This window comes from Ranitomeya variabilis, chromosome 2, assembly GCF_051348905.1.
Source record: "Ranitomeya variabilis isolate aRanVar5 chromosome 2, aRanVar5.hap1, whole genome shotgun sequence".
Lineage (NCBI taxonomy): Eukaryota > Metazoa > Chordata > Amphibia > Anura > Dendrobatidae > Ranitomeya > Ranitomeya variabilis.
The window spans coordinates 395787325-395806712 of record NC_135233.1 but is presented as its reverse complement, the minus strand read 5'-3'; positions in this window follow the sequence as shown (position 1 = coordinate 395806712).

Genomic DNA, 19388 nt, shown 5'->3' with positions numbered 1-19388 from the left:
TGGTGCCCACTGGACACAGTATTCCAGATGAGACCTGACCATGGAGGAGTAGAGGGGATAATTACTTCACGTGATCTAGACTCTATGCTTTTCTTACATCCTAGAACTGTGTTTACCTTTTTTTGCTGTTGCATCACATTGTTGACTCATGTGCAGTCTGTGATCTATTAGTACAGGGTGGGCCATTTATATGGATTCACCAAAATAAAATGGGAATGGTTGGTGATATCAACTTCCTGTTTGTGGCACATTAGTATATAGAAGGGGGAAAACTTTTCAAGATGGGTGGTGACTAGGGTTGAGCGAAACGGGTCGGCAATTTTCAGAAGTCGCCGACTTTTGGCAAAGTCGGGTTTCATGAAACCCGACCCGACCCCTGTGTGGGGTCGGCCATGAAGTCGGCGATCTTCTGAATCTGGAATCGGAATTCCGATACCGATTCCCGATATGTTTAAGATATCGGGAATTGGTATCGGAATTCAGATTTAAGTGTAAAATAAAGAATTAAAATAAAAAATATTGCTATACTTACCCTCTGATGCGCCCTGGTACTAAGCGGGAACCTTCCTTCCTTAGAATCAGCCTTCCAGGACCTTGCGGTGACGTCGCGGTGACGTCGCGGCTTGTGATTGGTCGCGCGGCCGCCCATGTGACCGCTCGCGCGACCAATCACAAGCCGCGACGTCACCGAAGGTCCTGGAAGAGCTGATTCTTAGGAAGGAAGGCTGCCGGAAAGAAGCAGGGCGCGTGCGAGGGTGAGTATATACCTAATAGGAATATACTCACCCTCGGCTTCTTTCCAGCAGCCTTCCTTCCTAAGAATCAGCCCTTCCAGGACCTTCGGTGACGTCGCGATGACGTTGCGGCTTGTGATTGGTCGCGCAAGCGGTCACATGGGCGGCCGCGCGACCAATCACAAGCCGCAACGTCACCGCAAGGTCCTGGAAGGCTGATTCTAAGGAAGGAAGGTTCCCGCTTAGTACCAGGGTGCATCAGAGGGTAAGTATGGTGATATTTTTTATTTTAATTCTTTATTTTACACTTAAATATGGATCCCAGGGCCTGAAGGAGAGTTTCCGCTCCTTCAGACCCTGGGAACCATTGGAAACCCAATGCACTGCATTGGGTTTCGAGTTTCTGCCGACCCTGACCCCGACTTTTTTATAGGATCGGCCGATTTCACTCGACCCGACTTTTGAAAAAGTCGCGTTTCGTGAAACCCGACCCGATCCTATAAATGTAAAGATCGCTCAACCCTAGTGGTGACCATGGAGGCCATTTTGAAGTCGGCCATTTTGTACCCCTTTTTTTTTTTCAAATGGGAAGAGAGTCATGTGACATCACAAGTATTGAGAATTTCACAAGCAAAACAATGGTGTACTTGGTTTTAAAGTAACTTTATTCTTTCATGAGTTATTTACAAGTTTATTTCCACTTATAAAATGTGCTCAAAGTGCTGCCCATTGTGCTGGATTGTCAATGCAACCCTCTTCTCCCACTCTTGACACATTGATAGCAACACCTCAGAAGAAATGCTAGCACAGGCTTACAGTATCTGTTGTTTCAGATGCTGCACATCTCGTATCTTCACAGCATAGAAAATTGCCTCCAGATGACCCCCAAAGATAAAAGTCTAAGGGGGTCAGATCGGGAGACCTTGGTGGCCATTCAACTGGCCCACAATGACAATCCATTTTCCAGGAAACTGTTCAATTACTGTTCACTCCTAATTGCCCTTAGCAGAACATATATTCAGACCCATGAGTCTGATCCAGACTCTAGTCTGATCCATGTATCTTTCAAATTACATCTTTCAAAGTACAGATTTCAAAGTACAATACTTTGAATTAGACTTGAATTCCATGATGCATTTGCCCATTCATCACTGCTTTATTATCATCATCATCACCATCTGTATCATTTATTCGAGTTGTTTCCTCTTCCTACAGGTACGCTTTATATCCTTACTCCGAAAAAAGGCAGTGTTTACATAAAAATATTACAAGGATGATACAAAAGAAACAATTGAAAATGTATAAGGTAATTATAAAATAAAAGGATTAAATGAGAAAAGGTAAAACTCACATGTTCTCAGATCATTTCAGGCAACCAGGCTAGTGGGTGGAGTTCCCATATGTCCCAATGCATCAGGACTGGCAGTCAGGCTTCTCAGGTCAAAACTCACTCCTGGGGGCCTGGCAGTGGCAGAAACTTATAAACTGCAGCCCGTGACATCACCAACAGGGCTGGCTTACCCAGATCATCCTCTCTCTTCAGCCTTAGTAAATTTCACACAAGTTTGTCTAATGCCTGTATCTCCGCTCCAGAATGTCAGAATCATAACACACCCAGCATTCATCTTGTATTAAGATTTGCTCTCTATAGATACTAAATTCAGGCTAGTAAGGACACTCAGTTCCAGAGAAATCTGTACTCCGTCCCTGTTGGACTTGGAAGCTCCTGCTTACAGTGATGAAGAGATGCGCCGATGGACTTTAGCAATATGTACACATTATTTTCTTAGCCTAAATCGTTTGCCCAATATCTTGCAATATTAGGACAAAGGATCTCATGTTTTACAAGGGAGATCCAACCAGTTTAAGCTGGTACAACTGTCTATGCATCTATCCCGATTGTAAAAATTCCTTTAGGAGGGGCATGAGGGATTTGGGAGCTGAAAGTCAGGAATGCAGCAAGAAGCCATAAAAGCTCTTCTGCACACACATTCAGAAACACACGGAAGGGGTTTTTTTTAGCCCGCAGCTTTTGGGACCATGGTCAGAAGTGCAAAAATCCCTCAGCTATGGTTTTTCTCCATTATCGGACATACATTTTCCTCACATCTACTCAGTTTTCCCTAGCATCTGACTGTCTATGTGCAGAGCATAAAATCCTTTTCTGGTATGCTTTACAGATTTGAGGAGTGTGAGAGTGTTAGAGGGGAGGCCACAGAGCAGGAGGTTGCAGTAGTCAAGGCAGGAGATAATGATGGCATGGACTAGGGTTTTTGCATATTCTTGTTTGAGGAATGTACGGATCTGGGAAATATTTTTGAGTTGAAGATGGCAGGAAGTGGAAAGGGCTTGGATATGTGGTTTGAAGGATAGATCAGAGACGAGTATTACCCCAAGGCAGCAAGCTTATGGGACTGGGAGAGTGAGCAACCATTCACTTTAATAAATAGGTTTGTTGGGCAGGTCAAGTGAGATGAGGGAAAGATTATGAATCCTGTTTTGTCCATATTAAATTTTACAAATCTATTGAAGGATGAAATAGCAGCCAGACGTTGTGGGATTTTGGTTAGTAGGGAGGTGATATCTAAACCAGAGAGGTAGATCTGTGTGTCATTAGCATAGAGGTAATACTGAAAGCCTTGGGACTCTATGAGCTATCTTAGTCCAAAGGTGTAAATGGAGAAGAGCAGGGGCCCTAGGACTGAACCTTGCGGGACCCCGACAGATAGGGGGCGAGGTGAGGAGGTGGTGTGTGAGTGGAAGATGCTGAATGTCTGGTCTGTTAGGTATGATGAGATCCAAGATAGGGCAAAGTTTGTGATATCAAGAGATGAGAGAATCTATAGTAAGCGGGAATGGTCCACTGTGTCAAAAGCAGAGCACAGGTCCAGGAGGAGGAGGACAGAGTAGTGTCGCTTAGCTTGGCTTTGGTGGTTAGTAAGTCATTGGTGACTTTAGCTAGGGCAGTTTCAGTGAAGTGATGCAGTTGGAAGCCATACTGTAAGTGGTCGAAGAGGGAGCAGGAAGAGATGTTGTTCCAGTAGTTTAGATAACTAGATACAGAGGATGGGTCAAGAGATGTTTGATCAGGGTCATTTGAATGTTTTGGGTTGTCACTATGATTTAAAAAGAGAAAAACACAGTGGTTTGGCAATAAATGGCTTCACTCAACCAATAACCATGAGCGGAGAAAACGTTTTGATGTTATCATTCATATTCTCTGGAAAAAGGCCAAGAAAACTAAAATTCTGCAGCGGTATATAAACTTTTGAGCACAACAGTAACTACTATAATATTGCTCCTATGTACAAGAATATAACTACTATAATACTGCTCCCTATGTACCAGAATATAACTACTATAATACTGCTCCTATGTACAAGAATATAACTACTATAATACTGCTCCTATGTACAAGAATATAACTACTATAATACTGCCCTCTATGTACAAGAATATAACCACTATAATACTGCCCCAATGTACAAGAATATAACTAATGTAATACTGCCCCTATGTATAAGAATATAACTACTATAATACTGCTCCAATGTACAAGAATATAACTACTATAATACTGCCCCTATGTTCAAGAATATAACTACTATAATACTGCTCCTATGTACAAGAATATAACTACTATAATACTGCTCCTATGTACAAGAATATAACTACTATAATACTGCTCCTATGTACAAGAATATAACTACTATAATACTGCCCTCTATGTAAAAGAATATAACTATTATAATACTACTCCTATGTACAAGAATATAACTACTATAATACTGCCCATATGTATAAGAATATAACTACTATAATAATGCCTCTATGTACAAGAATATAACTACTATAATACTGCCCCTATGTACAAGAATATAATTGCTATAATGATCTTTTTATTTAAAAACTAACAACCATATATTACAGAATATTTACACTGAAATCACAACATTGCCAAATCCCAACAGTTCCCTCCGCTTTTTCATGGTCTATGGAACATAAATGTTTGTCTCTCTATAATGGATGGAGTCCACTATAAAGTTCAGCATCAGACAGCGGCCAGACATATCTCCAGGACTCCGTCCACCTGGACATCCATGGTATTACACAGAATCCACACACCGTCATTTCTCTCCAGCCCGAAGGACCAGAATGACGGACCCAGTCTTTAGTCTCTCTTTGCTGCAGTCACATGGGCATTGCCCTTCAGATACATCTCACTGTTCACATTACTGGAGCTTATGCTCAGCCACATCCTGGTCACTTAGACTTTCTGGTTTTCTTCCTCCTTCCACTGCTGTCACCTGCAGTGCCCCATCTCTTTGTGGACACGGGAGGGTCAGGATCCATCTCATCAGAGGCATTTTCTATGGTGTATGAAGGACCTTGCTCCATCTGTGCCTCTTCATCTTTGTCTTCTCCCAGTACATTGTAACATCCGGGACTTACCTCCAGCACTGGAAACTCAGAGGTTTTCTGCGCTGCTATGATTTTTCTGATGGAATCCACAAAGGTTTTTTTTATTTCTTACAGTCACATACCCTTCCACATCTACACTGGACACTGTGGACAGATTAACGGCTTCTACAGATGTACTGGGCTGCTGCTCGGGCGGTTTGGAGACAGGTTTTCTGGACACCTTAGGTCTTTCTTTAGTTACTGGTATTTTAGGCCCTACTTTAAGGGCTGAACATTGTTTAGATCTTAGTTTCATGGTCAATGATGGTAGTTTACGTATTTCCTACGACTAATTGTACTTTATATGGTTCTTAGATGTTTCCTCAGTGGCTGGTGGTACTTTAGGCATTTCTTCAGTGGCTGGTGGTATTTTAGGCATTTCTTCAGTGGCTGGTGGTACATTAGGCATTTCTTCAGTGGCTGGTGGTCCTAGTAATGAAGCATCCGTTAGTAATATCTCACTCTTTGAAACATGTTGACTGCTACTATGGCTTGTCACCTCATCAGTGCCGGCTTCTTGGACAACATCTGCACCTCTGGTGACTTCTTTCATAATTTCCAAGGAGGTCTGGCCATTATATTTATTATGTTCTGCATGAGGGCAATTCCGGAACGTATGCCCGGGTCCTGAGCACAGGTTACAGATGACAGGTCCTGTGCATTTGTCTTTTGTATGCCCAAACTGTCCACATAATGAGCACATGATACGAGAGCAGTTCATAGCGAGGTGCCTGCCCCTACATCTATGGCACAGACGTGGCTGACCGGGGTAGTAGCATATCCCCCGCTCTGAGCCCAGGTAGAAGGAGTGTGGCAGATGTCTGGTTACACCATTCTCTTGTAGAAGCTGGATTTTCACAGAATATCCTCCATTCCATATTTGCTCCTCATCATAGATCTTCTCGGGATGACTTCTCACCATGCACTGCCGGCTCAGCCAGTGCTGCAGATCCGCCAGCGCCACCACCTCAGACTGGAACAGAACAGTGGCCGTTATTTCCTGCGGCTTAGGCTACTTTCACACTAGCGTCGGGCTCGGCCCGTCGCAGTGCGTCGGGCCGAGGTTACCGGCGCTAGCGTTCTCTGCGCCGCACAACGGGGGCAGCGGATGCATTTTTTGCAGCGCATCCGCCGCCCCATTGTGAGGTGCGGGGAGGTGGGGGCGGAGTTCCGGCCGCGCATGCGCGGTCGGAAAAAGCGGACCGTCGGCAGCAAAAAAGTTACATGTAGCGTTTTTTGCAGCCGACGGTCCGCCACAACATGGCGCAACCGTCGCACGACGGTTGCGACGTGTGTCAATTCGTCGCAATGCGTCGTTAATGTTAGTCTATGGACAAAAACGCATCCTGGAAGCACTTTTGCAGGATGTGTTTTTTGACCAAAACGATGCATTGCGACGGAGGACAAAAAACGCTAGTGTGAAAGTAGCCTTAGACAGCTGGATACAATGGAGATGATCCCAGATCTCATCTCCTCTGGTGTCATTATAGATATTCCAGAACAGATCCAGAGCACACTGGAGCTTAAAGCTGATGTCATAGATCCTGCTGGATGGGACATGGATTAGAGCGTAGACCTCAGACGCCTTAAACTTCATAAACAATTTCAGGAGAACTTTTCCAGTATAGATTCTGGATGGGATCTTCTCCTCTGGTCCCGTGTACTTTATCCTGATTGCGTTCCCCTCCTCTGAGGTGGAGGGTTCACTAGTCTTGTGACATTGGAGAACAGTCTCCTGAACTGATGTTGGTCAGCAGATGAGTCAGTGCTGGAGCTTTCCCCAGGTACAGGTGGATCAGTGCTGGAGCTTTCCCCGGCCCCATGATTACTGACACCTGTTTGTGCTGCAAAAATGTCCAGATCCACTACTGATTGTTGTACAATGCAGTCTCCATTCACTGACATGGAGGGTTTAGAGTTCATTACTACTGACGGCTCACAATCCATTATTACTGCAGTGTGGTCTCCATTCACTGGCATGCATGACATAGACTCCATTATTACCTCTGACTGATGTACAACATTGTCTCCATTCACTGACATGGAGGGTTCAGACTCCATTATAGTGTTTGTATCTGTTGCAGACAGGCAATCGCCAGCACCAGTGAGCGGGGTCTCACACACAAAGTCAGTACAGGGGGCACTTTCTTTACCACACACAGGAGCTGTGCTCACTTCATTGTTGCACACAGAGTCCACTGCAGTTAAACCCTCGTTTCCTGGCACATTGTCTGCTGCCTCAGACCCCTCACATTGTGCGGCTGATATAAGTGCTGCATTTCTTACCGGACTTCCTTGCTCCTCTCCGTGCACAGTTTTATTTTTAAATGTCCTTTTTACCAATGAAGCTTTTTCTACTCGCCTTCGGGGTTCTGGATCCCCTCTTTTTCTCCATAGCCCAAGTTACCTTTCTGGGCACAGAATTTACATCTTTGACCAGCTTTCGTCTGCTATCATCCAGGCTCTCACTTTTCATCAATTTTAGCTTTGAATCAGTCTCATTCTTAATTTCATCTTTTAATTTGCAATTTAAGCTTAAAAATACTTTGCCTTGTAACTTTAGCACTCAATCCAGCAACATAGCAAGCAGGTCTAGAAGACTCACCAGCCACCATTTCCAGCTTTCCATTACCATCAAGTCCATGCTGCAGGCCACACTCCAGGCTAGGAGCTTCCCCTGGGTCATCAGCCCAGCTTCCCTCCCCTCCACCTGGGTCAGAAGCCATGCCTCCGCCCTGCTGGGAGCTCACAAACACACGTCTATCCTCTCCTATGTACAAGAATATAACTACTAGAATGCTGCCTCTATGTACTGGAATATAACTACTATATTACTGCTCCTATGTACAAGAATATAACTAATATAATACTGCCCCTATGTACAAAAATATAACTACTATAATACTGCCCTCTATGTGCAAGAATATAACTACTATAATACTGCTCCTATGTACAAGAATATAACTACTATAATACTGCCCTCTATGTACAAGAATATAACCACTATAATACTGCCCCTATGTATAAGATTATAACTACTATAATGCTGCTCTCTATGTACAAGAATATAACTACTATATTACTGCCCTCTTTGTTCAAGAATATAACTACTATAATAGTGCTCCTATGTACAAGAATATAACTACTATAATGCCGCCCTCTAAGTGCAAGAATATAACTACTATAATACTGCTCCTATGTACATGAATATAATTATTATAATACTGCCCCTATTTACAAGAATATAACTACTATAAAACTGCTCCTATGTACAAGAATATAACTACTATAATACTGCCCTCTATGTACAAGAATATAACTACTATAATACTGCCCCTATGCACAAGAATATAACTACTATAATACTGCCCTCTATGTACAAGAATATAACTATTATAATGCTACTCCTATGTACAAGAATATAACTACTATAATACTGCCCTCTATGTACAAGAATATAACTACTATAATACTGCCCATAAGTATAAGAATATAACTGCTATAATGCTGCCCCTATGTACAAGAATATAACTACTATAATAATGCCTCTATATACTGGAATATAACTGCTATAATACTGCTCCTATGTATAAGAATATAATTACTATAATACTGCCGTCTATGTACAAGAATATAACTACTATAATACTGCTCCTATGTACAAGAATATAACTGCTATAATACTGCCCCTATGTACAAGAATATAACTACTATAATACTGCCCTGAGGCATGAGTAAGACCTATTTTGGTCGAAACGCGTAGCCATATCTTCAAAATCACCTGTTTGGTCTACCTTTTGTAAGGATTTGTTTTTTATCTTCATGATGGATTTACAATAAAATATAAAGGAAATTTTTTTTTTTTTACCCATCTTGCTGGAGCTGGAGTATCCATGTTCTTTTGAGATTGCTACTGCAGGATGTCTTGGTCTGGACGAACTTCCGTGCACCGCATCTGATAGTCTGGTTGGTGAGCTGGCTACGGCTTTTTACAGTCGTCTTTTTTTTTTTTTGTGATAATACTGCCCTCTATGTACAAGAATATAACTACTATAATACTGCCCCTATGTACAAGAATATAACTAATGTAATACTGCCCCTATGTATAAGAATATAAAAACTATAATACTGCTCCAATGTACAGGAATATAACTACTGTAATACTGCTCCTGTGTACAAAAATATAATTAATATAATACTGCCCTCTTTGTACAAGAATATAACTGCTATAATACTGCCCCTATGTACAAGAATATAATTATTATAATACTGCCCCTTTGTACAAGAATATGACTAGTATAATACTGCCTCCTATGTACAAGAATATAACTACTATAATACTGCCTTCTATGAGCAAGAATATAACTACTATATTACTGCCTCTATGTACTGGAATATAACTACTATAATACTGCTCCTATGTACAAGAATATAACTACTATAATACTGCCCCTATGTACAAGAATATAACTACTATAATTCTGCCCTCTATGTACAAGAATATAACTACTATAATACTGCCCCTATGTACAAGAATATAACTACTGTAATACTGCCCCTATGTATAAGAATATAACTACTATAATACTGCCCCTATGTATAAGAATATAACTACTATAATACTGCTCCAATGTACAAGTATATAACTACTGTAATACTGCTCCTATGAACAAGAATATAACTACTATAATACTGCGTTTCTATGAGCAAAAATATAACTACTGTAATGTCACGGGGAGAGTAGGTGAGCGAGAGCTAATAACCCGGGCCCCTGCAATTTCCCTCAGACTAGGGAAATCCTGACTGACCCTCTACCTGGAATTTACACTGATGGTGTGCATGTCCAGGCCTCGAACCTCACCCTGTCTCCTGTTTCAACCCTAGGCTGAAACCTTCGCCCACCACCCAGTGAAGAGGTAATTCACCAATACCCACAGTTAGCACAGACAAGGATAAAGGAAAATATACACCACGCCGCAGTCACTCAGGAATACACTATAAATGTGCAGGGCAAAATAAATACAAATATAGGAAGGAGTAAATAAGACAAAGGAAAATACACCACCAGCAACGAATCTCCAACAACCAGCTCTCCACTCCAGACCAAGATAACAACGCACAAGACCGAAGCTATAATCGGCGATGCCTGTTATGATCTGGTGGCCCAGGAGTAGCATTGGACGTACTCTGGAGAAGATGGTATCTATACTGACCGTGGACCCTGAACTTAACACCGCAACTAGAAGTAGCCTTGGATGTACCTACTGATCCTAGACACCTCGACACAGCCGGAGGGCTAATTAACCCTATAGATAGAAAAGGGAAAACTATCTCGCCTCAGAGAAAATTCCCAAAGGATAGGCAGCCCCCCACAGATATTGACTGTGAGAGGAGAGGAAAAAACATACACAGGCTGAAAACAGGATTTAGCAAAGGAGGCCAATCTAGCTAAATAGGAAAGATAGGACAGAGAACTATGCGGTCAGTATTAAAATACTAGCAAATATCCACCACAGAAAATACAAAAAACTCCACATCTAACTAAAGATATGGAGGGTATATCTGCCTCTCCAGAGATTCCAGCTTGACTGCATAAATCCTTACACAGATTAAGCTGGACAAGAAAAAACATGAAATGCACTAAACAATGAGGCCCACAACATGTGGGCTGCAAAACAAGCAGAACTTATCTTGGTGAAAAGACCAGGAAGCAGGAGAAACCATGAAGGGATGTGAATCCTCCAGAATACAATGGACAACTGGCACTGACTAAAGGGTGAGGCCAGACTAAATAGCCCAGTCCAGAGTGGACACACCTGATAACTGCTGTGAAGGACAGACAGCAGCGCTACCACTTATAACCACTGGAGGGAGCCCAAGAACAGAATTCACAACAGTACCCCCCCTTGAGGAGGGGTCACCGAACCCTCACCAGAGCCCCCAGGCCGATCAGGACGAGCCAAATGGAAGGCACGAACCAAATCATCAGCATGAACATCAGAGGCAACAACCCAAGAATAATCCTCCTGGCCATAACCCTTCCACTTGACAAGATACTGAAGCCTCCGCCTTGAAAAACGAGAATCCAAGATCTTCTCAACAACATACTCCAACTCCCCATCAATCAACACCGGGGCAGGAGGATCAACAGAGGGAACGACGGGTACCACATATTTCCGCAACAAAGATCTATGAAAAACATTGTGGATGGAAAAAGAGGCTGGAAGGGCCAAACGAAAAGACACTGGATTGATAATCTCAGAAATCCTATAAGGACCAATAAACCGAGGCTTGAAATTAGGGGAAGAAACCTTCATAGGAACATGACGGGAAGACAACCAGACCAAATCCCCAACCCGAAGCCGGGAACCCACACGCCGCTGACGGTTAGCAAAACGCTGAGCTTCCTCCTGAGACAAGACCATATTGTCCACAACATGAGCCCAAATTTGCTGCAGCCTGTCAACCACAGAGTCCACCCCAGGACAATCAGAAGGCTCAACCTGCCCCGAAGAAAAACGAGGATGAAACCCAGAATTACAAAAAAAGGTGAAACCAAGGTAGCAGAACTAGCCCGATTATTAAGGGCAAACTCGGCCAATGGCAAGAAAGCCACCCAATCATCCTGATCGGCAGACACAAAGCATCTCAAATAAGTTTCCAAAGTCTGGTTTGGCCATTTGTCTGAGAATGAAATGCGGAAGAAAAAGACAAATCAATGCCCAGCCTAGCACAAAAGGCCCGCCAAAACCTGGAAACAAACTGGGAACCTCTATCGGACACAATATTCTCCGGAATGCCATGCAAACGAACCACATGCTGAAAAAACAATGGAACCAACTCAGAAGAGGAAGGTAATTTAGGCAAAGGTACCAAATGAACCATCTTAGAAAACCGGTCACAAACCACCCAGATAACCGACATGTAGAGATTAGACTGAAAGAATCCATTGTATCTTTCTTTTGAGACGTCTGGCTTATCAGCAAGAAACTTGAGCAAGTTGACATTTCCTTTTTATGCACGCATTCCTTCTGTTATTATAGCCTTTTACCTACATACTAGAGGTTGTAAATTTCACAGTATAGATAAGCTTTGTAAGAGAATGTGAAATAATGAGCGCTTGTGCGCATGTCTGCAAATGCATAACTCTTTTTCTTTATAAAGGAGGGGTAAAGCCCAGAGAGTCAGACGCGCTCCTGAGCTTCCCCTGTATATGATCACACAATACTTTGTTTGCGTGTCATTTACCTGGAAGCTTACCTCCAGTAAGCCAGGGACTGAGAAGGACTTAACATTTCTCTGGCGCACCGAACAGGGACCTGAGATAAGAGTATTTGCTCGAGATTTACCTGCGGATACGGACAACGGAGATCTGGGATAATGGACGGCAAATGAACTGAAAAACCTGGCCAGGTAAGAGACATTATTAGTTCTCTTTTATCTGCCCTGTATTATCCGAAAGATCTCTATGAGCCGTGTCACGCTGGGTTAGTCTAGTAGTGAGTAGATACCTATAAAACTCGGGTTACCATATTGTATAGACTTATGAGTCCTGTCCCTGGCAGTGTGTGAACAGTGTGAAGGTTGTGGTATGTTGTGAAAGAAGAGCAAAAGTGCGTAGAACAATAAGCCACGATTGTTAGAACAAGGTTATTGGTGAAGTCAGCCTAACTGGGTCATGTGGTTGTGTCCTTTTGGGGAGACCTCTGCCCATGCTTGACTCTCCTATAGAACTTGTTTCTACATTCCCTGGATAAGGTGTGATAGAATGAGCCCAGGACGCGGGTTTTCATGAGCCTGGGACAAGTATGCTAACTGACGCAGAAAGTTTTGTGATCTGTATGGTGTTGCTGGGTCTGTTTGTGTGCATAATAGCACTTAAGTACGTCCTGCATATTAGAAGAAACGGAGCAGACAAGCCCTTCAATATTTTAGCTCCCTAGGAGAGAAGGCAACGAGACATCACCATAGAGTAAGTGATTGTCCAAACGTCACCTAGGGTAGTCATAGCTAATATTGAAAAGAAAAATGGGAAATAAACAGACCAAAACTGTCTTAGGACAAGTGGAAGCAGCAGATATCATACAGGAAAGATGTGGAAAGACAGTCAGAAGGCAGATTAGAAGGGTAAGAGAAAAATTGGGAATTTCAGAAGCACTTATGTTCAGTACAGAATGGGAAAGACTGAGTAAAGAACGAGGTGGAATTATCAAAGACAATGGGTGGGAAGAAATCATACATTGTATGATAGAGGTCTCAAAAACAGCTAAAGAGGAGAATTGGAAGTACGATCCAGACACTTCCAAATGGATCATGGGGAAGGGAAAAAGTTGTGACATAATCCCGCCACCTTACCTAGATCCAAAAGCCCAATCATTTGTACCATCTGGAAGAGCAGAAGGAGGAAAACAATTTCCAGCCTTGTATCCCAATCTTGGTGGGGTAGGAGGATGGGAATGTTCACACTGTGGACAACAAAATCCAGATTGGAGAAATGATTGCCTAGCCTGTGGTACACCTAGATATGGCGCTGTACTTGCCCCTGTTAGGGTAGTACCAAGACCTTTTAGAGAAGCTGGTGCTGACGGGGTAATGAACACCAGATATCATCAGACCAGACAATACTTTCCTTGGTCCCCTGCCGAGGGTATGTCCCTCCTACATAATGCACCGGATCCCACTCAATACCCCATAAGGTTTGTGCAGTATATACAACAAATCATGCAGACTCATGCTGGGGTCTGGGCGGACGGGGAAGAATTATGTAGAATGAAAATGTCCCCCGGACTTTTTCAGGAATTATTGATACACCTACAGCCCAATAGACCAGTGGCAGAAGGGGGTGCCTTACAGACAGAAGCATCAGGTACCCAGTTCACAGAGGCATTAATAATTTTCATGAGAGGAAAACAGAGGGAAAGGGGGTCTACAGGTGTGATTATGCAGAAATTTGGGCAAAGTATTGAAGAATATAGTCAAGAACTAGAAAATAGCTTTAGGGATGAAGGATTGGATTTGACTGATGCTTCAGTAAGGAGACTTTTTACAAAACAATTAATAGAGGGGCTAGATCCGAAAATCAGAGAAAAATTTAAATCCTCTACTCCAGATTGGAGAACAATTGAACAACCAAATATTGTGAAACAACGATGTTTAGGAATAGCCATGGATATGAGAGAGAATCATAAGCCTGTTAGAATAGCACAAGCTAATACAGGAGGAAGAGTGAGACACAATTTTCTTTGCCACTACTGTAAAAAGCCAGGTCATTTCCAAAGAGAGTGCAGGAAGAAGTTGGCAGATATAAAGTCAGGCAAATTTGTTCCCAGAAATAACCCTTCCCAAACGGACAACCAGCAGAAATCTACCATCATAGATGGTCCCATACCAGATTCAGATTGACTCGATGTGTTACAAACTTCCCTACCAGCTAGAAGACCTATGATACAGGTGAATGTGGGGGGGAGAGAGATTCCATTTTTGATAGATACAGGTGCAACTTCCTCAATTTTGAATCAAGATTTTCTTCCGAATCCGAAAGATATTTCAGAACAAACAACTTTTGCTGAGGGTTATGATGGGGTAATTCGAACACTGCCATATACTGTGCCCCTAGAGGTCTCATTAGGACTTAAATGTTTTGCATCCAGATTTTTGTATGCCAGAGGTGCCCCAACATGTCTGTTAGGAACTGATGTACTAAAGAAATTAGAAGCTAACATCAATTTTAGGGAAGATGGCACAGTTATGTTGACTATCCCTGATGATGCAGAATCATTAGAACAATATGTCAGAATTCAGGCTTTTGAGGATTATACTGAAGAAAAAGAGTACAACACAGATCTAGACCTCTCAACGGTCCCAGAAACACTGTGGGCACAGGGTGACACTGATGTGGGATTATTACATATCTCTCCTGTAAAATTATCTGTGCAACCAGGAACTGTTCTCCCACAGCTCAGACAATACCCTGTGAGTGCCCAGCAGGAATTAGCAATTACAAAACAGATAGAGGGATATAGAGAGAAAGGAGTTCTGGTAGAGATACAATCACCTGCTAACACTCCTCTGTATCCAGTCAAGAAGAGAACTCTTGATAAGGGTTCCATGCCCAAATATCGTATGGTACATGATCTAAGAGAAATAAATAAAGTTCTAGATCCAATCACCCCAGTTGTACCCAATCCTCATACGTTACTATCACAGATACCAGCCAGTTCTCAAGTGTTTACTGTAATAGATCTTTCAAATGCATTTTTCTCGGTTCCTTTACACCAAGATAGTTGGCATTTGTTTGCATTTACATTTAAGGGCAAACAGTTGGCGTGGACACGCCTTCCACAGGGAATGATACACTCCCCTACTCTTTATTCAAATGCCCTACAAACAGTCCTTCAGAGGTTTGAACCCGAACCACAGGTAGTAATTTTGCAGTATGTGGATGACCTACTACTTTGCTGCCCAGATCTAGAAACTGCAGAAAGGTCCACTGTGAGTTTACTATGTTTTCTAGAAAAAGAAGGGTGTAAAGTGAATAGACAAAAGCTACAAGTTTGTCAGATCAAAGTGGTCTTTCTAGGTCATTGCATTTCTCAAGGTAAAAAGCATCTTACACCTCAAAGAACTGAAGCAATAAGACAGATGAATGAGCCTAGAAATCATAAACAGCTACGAGCATTTTTAGGAATAGTGTCTCATTGTAGACAATGGATTATACATGCCAGTCAACTAATGCAACCACTGTATGACTGTGTAAAAAGTGAACCTTACTTGTTGACAAAAGAAGGTCAGATTTCGTTTCAACAATTAAAAGATGCCCTTGTTTCAGCTCCAGCGTTAGGGCTACCAGACTACACCAAACCATTTCAGCTTATGGCTGCAGAAGTTGATTCCCATGCTACAGGAGTTCTTACCCAGAAGCATGCAGGGAAACAAAGACCAATTGCATATCTTTCAGCAAGGTTAGATCCAGTAGCCAGGGCAGCGCCAACCTGTGTATGTGTGGTTGTTGCTGTCTCGCTATTGTTGGACAAAGCATCAGAAATTGTCCTAGAGCATCCACTCACAGTTCAAACTACACATGATGTTTATGGGATATTAAACCAGGTCCAACCAAAACACATTTCCATGGCCAGACATTTGCGGCTACAGTGTTCTTTGCTGCTCCCCTCTACTATCACATTTGTAAGGCTTCAGACTCTCAATTTAGCTACACTGCTACCTCTCGAGTCTGAAGGGGGGAATAAGGACACTGATCCACACGCAAATTTTTTCCCTACAGACACACATGATTGTACAGAGCTCATTTTACAAGAAACGGTAGGCTTACCCAATGTATCCGAAACACCACTTCAAAATCCAGATTTAGAGCTGTTTATAGACGGTAGTAGGTTTGCAGATGACACAGGTAATTTCCATACAGGGTATGCAGTTGTGTCAGAATCTGAAACTCTCAAAGCAGAACCTCTTCCACCGAAACAGTCTGCACAAGAAGCAGAACTAACAGCATTGATTGAAGCGCTAAAAATAGCTGAGAATCAGACAGCTAATATATACACTGATTCTAGGTATGCACATGGTATTGTGTTTGACTTTGGAGTAATCTGGAGAGCTAGAGGTTACATGACAGCGTCAGGCCAACCTGTAAAACATGCTTCTCTGATCAAACAGATCTTAGAGGCTGCACAAGAAACAAAAGAAGTAGCAGTAATTAAGGTAGCTGCACATGTGAGACTCGACACTAGGGAATCTAGGGGAAATGATAGGGCTGATAAAGCAGCCAAGGCAGCAGCGGTCAAACCCTTACAGCAGGTTCATACTGTAAACCCCACAGAAAATACTGAAGATAGACTGAGACAAGCACAGGAAGATGCAGGAGAAGAGGAGAGGGACAGGTGGAAAAAGGAAGGGGCAGAAGAACAAGCAGGAATTTGGAAGAAAGATGGACTAATATGTCTACCTAGAGCCTGGTACCCGATTGTAGTTGGTGGACTGCACCACCCTACTCATGTGTCTGCAAATGCAATGACACTACTGGCAAAGCAAGTCTGGTTGGCTCCAGGTTTTGGCAACTACGCAAGAGACTATTGTGCTGCATGCGTTATATGCCTGGCACATAATCCCGGACAGACGACAAAGACCCCTATGAAGCACCACGTCCGACCTCTCTATCCATTTCAGCGATTACAAATAGACTTTATCCAGCTGCCAAAAAGTAATGGGTATGAGTATGTGTTGGTGTGTGTGGACATGTTCTCAGGGTGGCCAGAGGCCTATCCAGTTCGGAAGGCTTCAGCTAAAAACACTGCTGTAAAGCTAGTTGCCGAACTGATACCCCGTTACGGTCTCCCTGAAGTGATCGAGTCAGATAGGGGTACTCATTTCACTGGAGAAATATTTCAAAATGTACTGAAAATGTTGGGTGTTGAAAGTCAGTTACACACTCCATACCATCCTCAAAGTTCCGGTAAGGTGGAACGCATGAATGGAACTTTAAAATTAAAAATACAGAAAGCCATGGCTGAAACAGGAAAGCCTTGGACAGAATGCCTTCCACTGGCCCTTTACTCAATACGCAATACCCCAAGGGGTAAGACTAAACTGTCTCCATATGAAATTTTGTTTGGCAGGACTGCCAATTTAGGATGTTATTTTCCACAACAACTTGTGTTAAATATTGAGTCATTGACTTCTTATGTGCAAAACCTCCAGAAACAATTAACTAAGGTGCATGCACAAGTTTTTGCTTCTCTTCCAGATCCTGACAACACTGAAGGAAGTCACAAGTTGGAACCAGGTGATCAAGTCTATGTAAAAAGACACACCAGAAAGGCTCTTGAACCAAGATTTGACGGACCCTTCCAAGTCCTGTTGACAACACCTACATCAGTCAAGCTTGAAGGAAAGGCATCATGGATACATGCAAGCCACTGCAAAAAAGCAGTACAAAACTCATGATATTGATGTTAATAATGTTAACACAGATGTGGGATAAATTAGTTAGAGCCACGGATTATCTAGATGATCAGATTTGGGATATATTGGACATATTAAATACTAGTATAGCTGTACAGAATCAGCTTATAATAGTCGTCAACCAACATACCCTGATATTGGATTATCTAACTGCCTCACAAGGGGGTATGTGTCAAATCATCGGACCCACCTGCTGTCATTATATAGACCCGAATAGTACTATGAGTATGACATTTAAATTAAAGGACGTACAACGACTCAGAGATCAGTATGACAAAGATAATGACCAGAATAAGGATAACTGGTGGTCAGATACCTTTTCTTTTCTTAACCCAGCCAACTGGTTCAGAGGAATCGGTGGGTGGGTTGCTGGGATTATGCAGAGCATAATACATATAGTTATGATTATTGTAGTCATATACGTACTATTCCAGATTGTGCTCAAGGGTATCTCAGTATGCACAGATAAACTTTGTGTAATAGATGCAAGAGTATAAAGTTTTTTTTTCTTTCTCCTTTATTCTTATGTTATCCTCTAGTGATTCTGATTAATATTACTGTACTAATTTTTGTTTTTATATTTTAGTATACTGCTAAAGAAGAAAATAATTTGCGATAGAAGAATTAATACTAGATTTGATTCTCTTATTAATAATATAAGTGTGTGTATGTGTAATACCAAAAATAAAGGCTTTGTCTTTGGCCCTATGGTAATAAATAAAAGGAATATGTCAAAGGGGGGAATTGTAGAGATTAGACTGAAAGAATCCATTGTATCTTTCTCTTGAGACGTCTGGCTTATCAGCAAGAAACTTGAGCAAGTTGACATTTCCTTTTTATGCACGCATTCCTTCTGTTATTATAGCCTTTTACCTACATACTAGAGGTTGTAAATTTCACAGTATAGATAAGCTTTGTAAGAGAATGTGAAATAATGAGCGCTTGTGCGCATGTCTGCAAATGCATAACTCTTTTTCTTTATAAAGGAGGGGTAAAGCCCAGAGAGTCAGACGCGCTCCTGAGCTTCCCCTGTATATGATCACACAATACTTTGTTTGCGTGTCATTTACCTGGAAGCTTACCTCCAGTAAGCCAGGGACTGAGAAGGACTTAACAGACATCCTCTGGGAAACCGGAAGATCTGAAATAAAATCCATAGAAATATGCGTCCAAGGCCTCTCAGGGACCGGCAAAGGCAAAAGCAACCCACTGGCGCGT